General features: G+C 50.3%; 13 non-coding genes and 1 pseudogene across 13 annotated transcripts; all 14 read left to right on the top strand.

Annotated features, from left to right (window-relative positions):
• Positions 1–987: 987 nt before the first annotated feature.
• On the top strand, positions 988–1,168 carry LOC124488418 (annotated as a pseudogene).
• Positions 1,169–1,672: 504 nt separating this feature from the next.
• LOC124488409 lies at positions 1,673–1,863 on the top strand. Its single transcript, XR_006958655.1, has one exon. It is a non-coding gene; the product is annotated as a U2 spliceosomal RNA (small nuclear RNA).
• Positions 1,864–2,337: 474 nt separating this feature from the next.
• LOC124488408 lies at positions 2,338–2,528 on the top strand. The gene has a single exon (XR_006958654.1). It is a non-coding gene; the product is annotated as a U2 spliceosomal RNA (small nuclear RNA).
• Positions 2,529–3,027: 499 nt separating this feature from the next.
• On the top strand, positions 3,028–3,218 carry LOC124488407. Its single transcript, XR_006958653.1, has one exon. It is a non-coding gene; the product is annotated as a U2 spliceosomal RNA (small nuclear RNA).
• A 507-nt stretch (positions 3,219–3,725) lies between these two features.
• Positions 3,726–3,916, top strand: LOC124488406. Its single transcript, XR_006958652.1, has one exon. It is a non-coding gene; the product is annotated as a U2 spliceosomal RNA (small nuclear RNA).
• A 506-nt stretch (positions 3,917–4,422) lies between these two features.
• Positions 4,423–4,613, top strand: LOC124488405. Its single transcript, XR_006958651.1, has one exon. It is a non-coding gene; the product is annotated as a U2 spliceosomal RNA (small nuclear RNA).
• Positions 4,614–5,120: 507 nt separating this feature from the next.
• Positions 5,121–5,311, top strand: LOC124488404. Its single transcript, XR_006958650.1, has one exon. It is a non-coding gene; the product is annotated as a U2 spliceosomal RNA (small nuclear RNA).
• A 475-nt stretch (positions 5,312–5,786) lies between these two features.
• On the top strand, positions 5,787–5,977 carry LOC124488403. Its single transcript, XR_006958649.1, has one exon. It is a non-coding gene; the product is annotated as a U2 spliceosomal RNA (small nuclear RNA).
• Positions 5,978–6,484: 507 nt separating this feature from the next.
• Positions 6,485–6,675, top strand: LOC124488401. Its single transcript, XR_006958647.1, has one exon. It is a non-coding gene; the product is annotated as a U2 spliceosomal RNA (small nuclear RNA).
• Positions 6,676–7,150: 475 nt separating this feature from the next.
• LOC124488400 lies at positions 7,151–7,341 on the top strand. The gene has a single exon (XR_006958646.1). It is a non-coding gene; the product is annotated as a U2 spliceosomal RNA (small nuclear RNA).
• A 506-nt stretch (positions 7,342–7,847) lies between these two features.
• LOC124488399 lies at positions 7,848–8,038 on the top strand. The gene has a single exon (XR_006958645.1). It is a non-coding gene; the product is annotated as a U2 spliceosomal RNA (small nuclear RNA).
• Positions 8,039–8,545: 507 nt separating this feature from the next.
• LOC124488398 lies at positions 8,546–8,736 on the top strand. Its single transcript, XR_006958644.1, has one exon. It is a non-coding gene; the product is annotated as a U2 spliceosomal RNA (small nuclear RNA).
• Positions 8,737–9,212: 476 nt separating this feature from the next.
• LOC124488397 lies at positions 9,213–9,403 on the top strand. Its single transcript, XR_006958643.1, has one exon. It is a non-coding gene; the product is annotated as a U2 spliceosomal RNA (small nuclear RNA).
• Positions 9,404–9,910: 507 nt separating this feature from the next.
• On the top strand, positions 9,911–10,101 carry LOC124488396. The gene has a single exon (XR_006958642.1). It is a non-coding gene; the product is annotated as a U2 spliceosomal RNA (small nuclear RNA).
• Positions 10,102–10,165: the final 64 nt, after the last annotated feature.

The following is a 10,165-nucleotide window of genomic DNA, read 5'->3' as shown; positions in this document are numbered from 1 at the left end:
TTGCTCTGTCTCCTCTCTCGTACAGGCATGGGGCGGGGTCGCTCGGACCCTTCCTGCTCCGCTGGGCGGGTGCCGGACCCTCCCTTGGACGGTGGCCCATGAGATCCTCCCGGCCAGAGCCGTCAAGCACTCTCGGGGCACGTCGACTACATCTAGGCGCCCACGGTCGACTCTGGGCGGAGAGGAGATTGTGAGGTGGCCTGCCCTGGGAGTGCAGTGCCGTCCGGGACCTGTGTTTCCAAGTGGGGCCCCTGGAATCCCGTGCCTGCCGGCGGGGAGGTCCGGGTGGGCCAGAGCCGTTCCGCCAGCTCTGGTCCACCCCACCGCAATGCTGAAGAAGATTCCTTGGACCTCCAGAAACCGGCCGGCAGGGAGACGCGTGGAGACGGCCACCCCGGCAGCGGCGGTACTGGTTGCAGGGACCCGAGGGTGGTCCGTCCCACGCGCCATTCGGAGGGGGCCCCAACGCACGCGAAGTGGTCCGGACGGCAGCGGCCTGGCTGCGCTGGAACAGCTGCCAAGGTCGAGGATCTCCGCTGGGCCCCTGAGGGGGGGGGGTCGCGGGCCCGCCCGGTGGAGGGGGGAGTGGATCGCCCGGGCGGGCTCGCCTCGTTCCTGTGCAGGAGAGGAGCAGAACTTTTAAGCACACACACAGGCACACAGACAAACATCTTTTAGTGTGTTTTTAAGACACTTTTGAAAATGTTTCTCCTTTTAAAATGTCTTAATTTGCTCAAAATGTACAATGTTTATTTCTTTTATGGCCTTTTAAACACTGTTGTATGCACACAAGATTCATTTTTTAGGCACTTTTAAAAATACGTAAATAATGCAGTGCTCTTATTGAAGATACACCAGTGTTTTAATATTTTCCACAATGGTTTGCCTGTTTTGTACATTTTAAAAAGTATTGTTATTTATTTTAAGCAAAGAAATTAGGAGAGGGTTTTAAATGTCTTGGTACTGTGTATTGGTCAACGGCTATGTATCAATAAAAAGTTTCAAAAGAAAAAAATCTGTTCTTATCAGTTTAATATCTGATACGTCCTCCATGCGAGGACAACATATTAAACGGATTTTTGCAACAGGGAGTCGGAACAGGGGCTCGCTCCGTCCGCTCCGCGCATCGCCCCGGTATTGCAGCGCCTCCGGGAAGGGTGCACTCTTTCTAAGCGTGTCAAAGGGAAAAACGAGGGAGGGAGGGAGGGAGGGAGGGAGGGGCGTTTGGGTTAGGGCTTGAAAGGGTTAGAAAGGGTTAGGGTTAGAAAGGGTTAGGGTTAGAAAGGGTTAGGTTAGAAAGGGTTAGGTTAGAAAGGGTTAGGGTTAGAAAGGGTTAGGGTTAGAAAGGGTTAGGTTAGAAAGGGTTAGGTTAGAAAGGTTTAGGTTAGGGTTAGAAAGGGTTAGGGTAAAAAAGGTTAGGGTAAAAAAGAAAAAAAAGGGTTTTGGCGCGCGGAGGCCTGTCGGCCGGTGGCGTTTTCCCGCCCTTTTAGATAAAAAAAAAAAAAAAAAAAAAAAAAAAAAAAAAAAAAAAACGGAGGTGAGGTGAGTGACTTCAAAGGGGAGTGAGTGAGTGAGTGAGTGAGTGAGTGAGTGAGTGAGTGCAGAGAGGTGACCGAGCGGCCCGGCTGGCGCACGGAGGGCCCGGGCGCGCGGGGCGTCCAATAGTGCGGTCATCGCTTCTCGGCCTTTTGGCTCAGATCAAGTGTAGTGTCTGTTCTTATCAGTTTAATATCTGATACGTCCTCCATGCGAGGACAACATATTAAACGGATTTTTGCAACAGGGAGTCGGAACAGGGGCTCGCTCCGTCCGCTCCGCGCATCGCCCCGGTATTGCAGCGCCTCCGGGAAGGGTGCACTCTTTCTAAGCGTGTCAAAGGGAAAAACGAGGGACGGAGGGAGGGAGGGAGGGAAGGGCGTTTGGGTTAGGGCTTGAAAGGGTTAGAAAGGGTTAGGTTAGAAAGGGTTAGGTTAGAAAGGGTTAGGTTAGAAAGGGTTAGGTTAGAAAGGGTTAGGTTAGAAAGGGTTAGGTTAGAAAGGGTTAGGTTAGGGTTAGAAAGGGTTAGTGTAAAAAAGGTTAGGGTAAAAAAGAAAAAAAAAAAAAAAAAGGGTTTTGGCGCGCGGAGGCCTGTCGGCCGGTGGCGTTTTCCCGCCCTTTTAGATAAAAAAAAAAAAAAAAAAAAAAAAAAAAAAAAAAAAAAACGGAGGTGAGGTGAGTGACTTCAAAGGGGAGTGAGTGAGTGAGTGAGTGAGTGAGTGAGTGAGTGCAGAGAGGTGACCGAGCGGCCCGGCTGGCGCACGGAGGGCCCGGGCGCGCGGGGCGTCCAATAGTGCGGTCATCGCTTCTCGGCCTTTTGGCTCAGATCAAGTGTAGTGTCTGTTCTTATCAGTTTAATATCTGATACGTCCTCCATGCGAGGACAACATATTAAACGGATTTTTGCAACAGGGAGTCGGAACAGGGGCTCGCTCCGTCCGCTCCGCGCATCGCCCCGGTATTGCAGCGCCTCCGGGAAGGGTGCACTCTTTCTAAGCGTGTCAAAGGGAAAAACGAGGGAGGGAGGGAGGGAGGGAGGGGCGTTTGGGTTAGGGCTTGAAAGGGTTAGAAAGGGTTAGGGTTAGAAAGGGTTAGGGTTAGAAAGGGTTAGGTTAGAAAGGGTTAGGTTAGAAAGGGTTAGGGTTAGAAAGGGTTAGGGTTAGAAAGGGTTAGGTTAGAAAGGGTTAGGTTAGAAAGGTTTAGGTTAGGGTTAGAAAGGGTTAGGGTAAAAAAGGTTAGGGTAAAAAAGAAAAAAAAGGGTTTTGGCGCGCGGAGGCCTGTCGGCCGGTGGCGTTTTCCCGCCCTTTTAGATAAAAAAAAAAAAAAAAAAAAAAAAAAAAAAAAAAAAAAACGGAGGTGAGGTGAGTGACTTCAAAGGGGAGTGAGTGAGTGAGTGAGTGAGTGAGTGAGTGAGTGAGTGCAGAGAGGTGACCGAGCGGCCCGGCTGGCGCACGGAGGGCCCGGGCGCGCGGGGCGTCCAATAGTGCGGTCATCGCTTCTCGGCCTTTTGGCTCAGATCAAGTGTAGTGTCTGTTCTTATCAGTTTAATATCTGATACGTCCTCCATGCGAGGACAACATATTAAACGGATTTTTGCAACAGGGAGTCGGAACAGGGGCTCGCTCCGTCCGCTCCGCGCATCGCCCCGGTATTGCAGCGCCTCCGGGAAGGGTGCACTCTTTCTAAGCGTGTCAAAGGGAAAAACGAGGGAGGGAGGGAGGGAGGGAGGGAGGGGCGTTTGGGTTAGGGCTTGAAAGGGTTAGAAAGGGTTAGGGTTAGAAAGGGTTAGGGTTAGAAAGGGTTAGGTTAGAAAGGGTTAGGTTAGAAAGGGTTAGGGTTAGAAAGGGTTAGGGTTAGAAAGGGTTAGGTTAGAAAGGGTTAGGTTAGAAAGGTTTAGGTTAGGGTTAGAAAGGGTTAGGGTAAAAAAGGTTAGGGTAAAAAAGAAAAAAGAAAAAAAAGGGTTTTGGCGCGCGGAGGCCTGTCGGCCGGTGGCGTTTTCCCGCCCTTTTAGATAAAAAAAAAAAAAAAAAAAAAAAAAAAAAAAAAAAAAAAACGGAGGTGAGGTGAGTGACTTCAAAGGGGAGTGAGTGAGTGAGTGAGTGAGTGAGTGAGTGAGTGCAGAGAGGTGACCGAGCGGCCCGGCTGGCGCACGGAGGGCCCGGGCGCGCGGGGCGTCCAATAGTGCGGTCATCGCTTCTCGGCCTTTTGGCTCAGATCAAGTGTAGTGTCTGTTCTTATCAGTTTAATATCTGATACGTCCTCCATGCGAGGACAACATATTAAACGGATTTTTGCAACAGGGAGTCGGAACAGGGGCTCGCTCCGTCCGCTCCGCGCATCGCCCCGGTATTGCAGCGCCTCCGGGAAGGGTGCACTCTTTCTAAGCGTGTCAAAGGGAAAAACGAGGGACGGAGGGAGGGAGGGAGGGAAGGGCGTTTGGGTTAGGGCTTGAAAGGGTTAGAAAGGGTTAGGGTTAGAAAGGGTTAGGGTTAGAAAGGGTTAGGTTAGAAAGGGTTAGGTTAGAAAGGGTTAGGGTTAGAAAGGGTTAGGGTTAGAAAGGGTTAGGTTAGAAAGGGTTAGGTTAGAAAGGTTTAGGTTAGGGTTAGAAAGGGTTAGGGTAAAAAAGGTTAGGGTAAAAAAGAAAAAAGAAAAAAAAGGGTTTTGGCGCGCGGAGGCCTGTCGGCCGGTGGCGTTTTCCCGCCCTTTTAGATAAAAAAAAAAAAAAAAAAAAAAAAAAAAAAAAAAAAAAACGGAGGTGAGGTGAGTGACTTCAAAGGGGAGTGAGTGAGTGAGTGAGTGAGTGAGTGAGTGAGTGCAGAGAGGTGACCGAGCGGCCCGGCTGGCGCACGGAGGGCCCGGGCGCGCGGGGCGTCCAATAGTGCGGTCATCGCTTCTCGGCCTTTTGGCTCAGATCAAGTGTAGTGTCTGTTCTTATCAGTTTAATATCTGATACGTCCTCCATGCGAGGACAACATATTAAACGGATTTTTGCAACAGGGAGTCGGAACAGGGGCTCGCTCCGTCCGCTCCGCGCATCGCCCCGGTATTGCAGCGCCTCCGGGAAGGGTGCACTCTTTCTAAGCGTGTCAAAGGGAAAAACGAGGGAGGGAGGGAGGGAGGGAGGGAGGGGCGTTTGGGTTAGGGCTTGAAAGGGTTAGAAAGGGTTAGGGTTAGAAAGGGTTAGGGTTAGAAAGGGTTAGGTTAGAAAGGGTTAGGTTAGAAAGGGTTAGGGTTAGAAAGGGTTAGGGTTAGAAAGGGTTAGGTTAGAAAGGGTTAGGTTAGAAAGGTTTAGGTTAGGGTTAGAAAGGGTTAGGGTAAAAAAGGTTAGGGTAAAAAAGAAAAAAGAAAAAAAAGGGTTTTGGCGCGCGGAGGCCTGTCGGCCGGTGGCGTTTTCCCGCCCTTTTAGATAAAAAAAAAAAAAAAAAAAAAAAAAAAAAAAAAAAAAAAACGGAGGTGAGGTGAGTGACTTCAAAGGGGAGTGAGTGAGTGAGTGAGTGAGTGAGTGAGTGAGTGCAGAGAGGTGACCGAGCGGCCCGGCTGGCGCACGGAGGGCCCGGGCGCGCGGGGCGTCCAATAGTGCGGTCATCGCTTCTCGGCCTTTTGGCTCAGATCAAGTGTAGTGTCTGTTCTTATCAGTTTAATATCTGATACGTCCTCCATGCGAGGACAACATATTAAACGGATTTTTGCAACAGGGAGTCGGAACAGGGGCTCGCTCCGTCCGCTCCGCGCATCGCCCCGGTATTGCAGCGCCTCCGGGAAGGGTGCACTCTTTCTAAGCGTGTCAAAGGGAAAAACGAGGGACGGAGGGAGGGAGGGAGGGAAGGGCGTTTGGGTTAGGGCTTGAAAGGGTTAGAAAGGGTTAGGTTAGAAAGGGTTAGGTTAGAAAGGGTTAGGTTAGAAAGGGTTAGGTTAGAAAGGGTTAGGTTAGAAAGGGTTAGGTTAGAAAGGGTTAGGTTAGGGTTAGAAAGGGTTAGTGTAAAAAAGGTTAGGGTAAAAAAGAAAAAAAAAAAAAAAAAGGGTTTTGGCGCGCGGAGGCCTGTCGGCCGGTGGCGTTTTCCCGCCCTTTTAGATAAAAAAAAAAAAAAAAAAAAAAAAAAAAAAAAAAAAAAAACGGAGGTGAGGTGAGTGACTTCAAAGGGGAGTGAGTGAGTGAGTGAGTGAGTGAGTGAGTGAGTGCAGAGAGGTGACCGAGCGGCCCGGCTGGCGCACGGAGGGCCCGGGCGCGCGGGGCGTCCAATAGTGCGGTCATCGCTTCTCGGCCTTTTGGCTCAGATCAAGTGTAGTGTCTGTTCTTATCAGTTTAATATCTGATACGTCCTCCATGCGAGGACAACATATTAAACGGATTTTTGCAACAGGGAGTCGGAACAGGGGCTCGCTCCGTCCGCTCCGCGCATCGCCCCGGTATTGCAGCGCCTCCGGGAAGGGTGCACTCTTTCTAAGCGTGTCAAAGGGAAAAACGAGGGAGGGAGGGAGGGAGGGAGGGAGGGGCGTTTGGGTTAGGGCTTGAAAGGGTTAGAAAGGGTTAGGGTTAGAAAGGGTTAGGGTTAGAAAGGGTTAGGTTAGAAAGGGTTAGGTTAGAAAGGGTTAGGGTTAGAAAGGGTTAGGGTTAGAAAGGGTTAGGTTAGAAAGGGTTAGGTTAGAAAGGTTTAGGTTAGGGTTAGAAAGGGTTAGGGTAAAAAAGGTTAGGGTAAAAAAGAAAAAAGAAAAAAAAGGGTTTTGGCGCGCGGAGGCCTGTCGGCCGGTGGCGTTTTCCCGCCCTTTTAGATAAAAAAAAAAAAAAAAAAAAAAAAAAAAAAAAAAAAAAAACGGAGGTGAGGTGAGTGACTTCAAAGGGGAGTGAGTGAGTGAGTGAGTGAGTGAGTGAGTGAGTGCAGAGAGGTGACCGAGCGGCCCGGCTGGCGCACGGAGGGCCCGGGCGCGCGGGGCGTCCAATAGTGCGGTCATCGCTTCTCGGCCTTTTGGCTCAGATCAAGTGTAGTGTCTGTTCTTATCAGTTTAATATCTGATACGTCCTCCATGCGAGGACAACATATTAAACGGATTTTTGCAACAGGGAGTCGGAACAGGGGCTCGCTCCGTCCGCTCCGCGCATCGCCCCGGTATTGCAGCGCCTCCGGGAAGGGTGCACTCTTTCTAAGCGTGTCAAAGGGAAAAACGAGGGACGGAGGGAGGGAGGGAGGGAAGGGCGTTTGGGTTAGGGCTTGAAAGGGTTAGAAAGGGTTAGGTTAGAAAGGGTTAGGTTAGAAAGGGTTAGGTTAGAAAGGGTTAGGTTAGAAAGGGTTAGGTTAGAAAGGGTTAGGTTAGAAAGGGTTAGGTTAGGGTTAGAAAGGGTTAGTGTAAAAAAGGTTAGGGTAAAAAAGAAAAAAAAAAAAAAAAAGGGTTTTGGCGCGCGGAGGCCTGTCGGCCGGTGGCGTTTTCCCGCCCTTTTAGATAAAAAAAAAAAAAAAAAAAAAAAAAAAAAAAAAAAAAAAACGGAGGTGAGGTGAGTGACTTCAAAGGGGAGTGAGTGAGTGAGTGAGTGAGTGAGTGAGTGAGTGCAGAGAGGTGACCGAGCGGCCCGGCTGGCGCACGGAGGGCCCGGGCGCGCGGGGCGTCCAATAGTGCGGTCATCGCTTCTCGGCCTTTTGGCTCAGATCAAGTGTAGTGTCTGTTCTTATCAGTTTAATATCTGATACGTCCTCCATGCGAGGACAACATATTAAACGGATTTTTGCAACAGGGAGTCGGAACAGGGGCTCGCTCCGTCCGCTCCGCGCATCGCCCCGGTATTGCAGCGCCTCCGGGAAGGGTGCACTCTTTCTAAGCGTGTCAAAGGGAAAAACGAGGGAGGGAGGGAGGGAGGGAGGGAGGGGCGTTTGGGTTAGGGCTTGAAAGGGTTAGAAAGGGTTAGGGTTAGAAAGGGTTAGGGTTAGAAAGGGTTAGGTTAGAAAGGGTTAGGTTAGAAAGGGTTAGGGTTAGAAAGGGTTAGGGTTAGAAAGGGTTAGGTTAGAAAGGGTTAGGTTAGAAAGGTTTAGGTTAGGGTTAGAAAGGGTTAGGGTAAAAAAGGTTAGGGTAAAAAAGAAAAAAGAAAAAAAAGGGTTTTGGCGCGCGGAGGCCTGTCGGCCGGTGGCGTTTTCCCGCCCTTTTAGATAAAAAAAAAAAAAAAAAAAAAAAAAAAAAAAAAAAAAAACGGAGGTGAGGTGAGTGACTTCAAAGGGGAGTGAGTGAGTGAGTGAGTGAGTGAGTGAGTGAGTGCAGAGAGGTGACCGAGCGGCCCGGCTGGCGCACGGAGGGCCCGGGCGCGCGGGGCGTCCAATAGTGCGGTCATCGCTTCTCGGCCTTTTGGCTCAGATCAAGTGTAGTGTCTGTTCTTATCAGTTTAATATCTGATACGTCCTCCATGCGAGGACAACATATTAAACGGATTTTTGCAACAGGGAGTCGGAACAGGGGCTCGCTCCGTCCGCTCCGCGCATCGCCCCGGTATTGCAGCGCCTCCGGGAAGGGTGCACTCTTTCTAAGCGTGTCAAAGGGAAAAACGAGGGAGGGAGGGAGGGAGGGAGGGAGGGGCGTTTGGGTTAGGGCTTGAAAGGGTTAGAAAGGGTTAGGGTTAGAAAGGGTTAGGGTTAGAAAGGGTTAGGTTAGAAAGGGTTAGGTTAGAAAGGGTTAGGGTTAGAAAGGGTTAGGGTTAGAAAGGGTTAGGTTAGAAAGGGTTAGGTTAGAAAGGTTTAGGTTAGGGTTAGAAAGGGTTAGGGTAAAAAAGGTTAGGGTAAAAAAGAAAAAAGAAAAAAAAGGGTTTTGGCGCGCGGAGGCCTGTCGGCCGGTGGCGTTTTCCCGCCCTTTTAGATAAAAAAAAAAAAAAAAAAAAAAAAAAAAAAAAAAAAAAAACGGAGGTGAGGTGAGTGACTTCAAAGGGGAGTGAGTGAGTGAGTGAGTGAGTGAGTGAGTGAGTGCAGAGAGGTGACCGAGCGGCCCGGCTGGCGCACGGAGGGCCCGGGCGCGCGGGGCGTCCAATAGTGCGGTCATCGCTTCTCGGCCTTTTGGCTCAGATCAAGTGTAGTGTCTGTTCTTATCAGTTTAATATCTGATACGTCCTCCATGCGAGGACAACATATTAAACGGATTTTTGCAACAGGGAGTCGGAACAGGGGCTCGCTCCGTCCGCTCCGCGCATCGCCCCGGTATTGCAGCGCCTCCGGGAAGGGTGCACTCTTTCTAAGCGTGTCAAAGGGAAAAACGAGGGACGGAGGGAGGGAGGGAGGGAAGGGCGTTTGGGTTAGGGCTTGAAAGGGTTAGAAAGGGTTAGGTTAGAAAGGGTTAGGTTAGAAAGGGTTAGGTTAGAAAGGGTTAGGTTAGAAAGGGTTAGGTTAGAAAGGGTTAGGTTAGAAAGGGTTAGGTTAGGGTTAGAAAGGGTTAGTGTAAAAAAGGTTAGGGTAAAAAAGAAAAAAAAAAAAAAAAAGGGTTTTGGCGCGCGGAGGCCTGTCGGCCGGTGGCGTTTTCCCGCCCTTTTAGATAAAAAAAAAAAAAAAAAAAAAAAAAAAAAAAAAAAAAAAAACGGAGGTGAGGTGAGTGACTTCAAAGGGGAGTGAGTGAGTGAGTGAGTGAGTGAGTGAGTGAGTGCAGAGAGGTGACCGAGCGGCCCGGCTGGCGCACGGAGGGCCCGGGCGCGCGGGGCGTCCAATAGTGCGGTCATCGCTTCTCGGCCTTTTGGCTCAGATCAAGTGTAGTGTCTGTTCTTATCAGTTTAATATCTGATACGTCCTCCATGCGAGGACAACATATTAAACGGATTTTTGCAACAGGGAGTCGGAACAGGGGCTCGCTCCGTCCGCTCCGCGCATCGCCCCGGTATTGCAGCGCCTCCGGGAAGGGTGCACTCTTTCTAAGCGTGTCAAAGGGAAAAACGAGGGAGGGAGGGAGGGAGGGAGGGAGGGGCGTTTGGGTTAGGGCTTGAAAGGGTTAGAAAGGGTTAGGGTTAGAAAGGGTTAGGGTTAGAAAGGGTTAGGTTAGAAAGGGTTAGGTTAGAAAGGGTTAGGGTTAGAAAGGGTTAGGGTTAGAAAGGGTTAGGTTAGAAAGGGTTAGGTTAGAAAGGTTTAGGTTAGGGTTAGAAAGGGTTAGGGTAAAAAAGGTTAGGGTAAAAAAGAAAAAAGAAAAAAAAGGGTTTTGGCGCGCGGAGGCCTGTCGGCCGGTGGCGTTTTCCCGCCCTTTTAGATAAAAAAAAAAAAAAAAAAAAAAAAAAAAAAAAAAAAAAAACGGAGGTGAGGTGAGTGACTTCAAAGGGGAGTGAGTGAGTGAGTGAGTGAGTGAGTGAGTGAGTGCAGAGAGGTGACCGAGCGGCCCGGCTGGCGCACGGAGGGCCCGGGCGCGCGGGGCGTCCAATAGTGCGGTCATCGCTTCTCGGCCTTTTGGCTCAGATCAAGTGTAGTGTCTGTTCTTATCAGTTTAATATCTGATACGTCCTCCATGCGAGGACAACATATTAAACGGATTTTTGCAACAGGGAGTCGGAACAGGGGCTCGCTCCGTCCGCTCCGCGCATCGCCCCGGTATTGCAGCGCCTCCGGGAAGGGTGCACTCTTTCTAAGCGTGTCAAAGGGAAAAACGAGGGACGGAGGGAGGGAGGGAGGGAAGGGCGTTTGGGTTA

The sequence above is a fragment of the Hypomesus transpacificus genome, unplaced genomic scaffold (assembly GCF_021917145.1).
Source record: "Hypomesus transpacificus isolate Combined female unplaced genomic scaffold, fHypTra1 scaffold_134, whole genome shotgun sequence".
NCBI lineage: Eukaryota > Metazoa > Chordata > Actinopteri > Osmeriformes > Osmeridae > Hypomesus > Hypomesus transpacificus.
The sequence above is the reverse complement of the archived record's forward strand: the minus strand, read 5'-3'. Positions and strand labels throughout refer to the sequence as shown.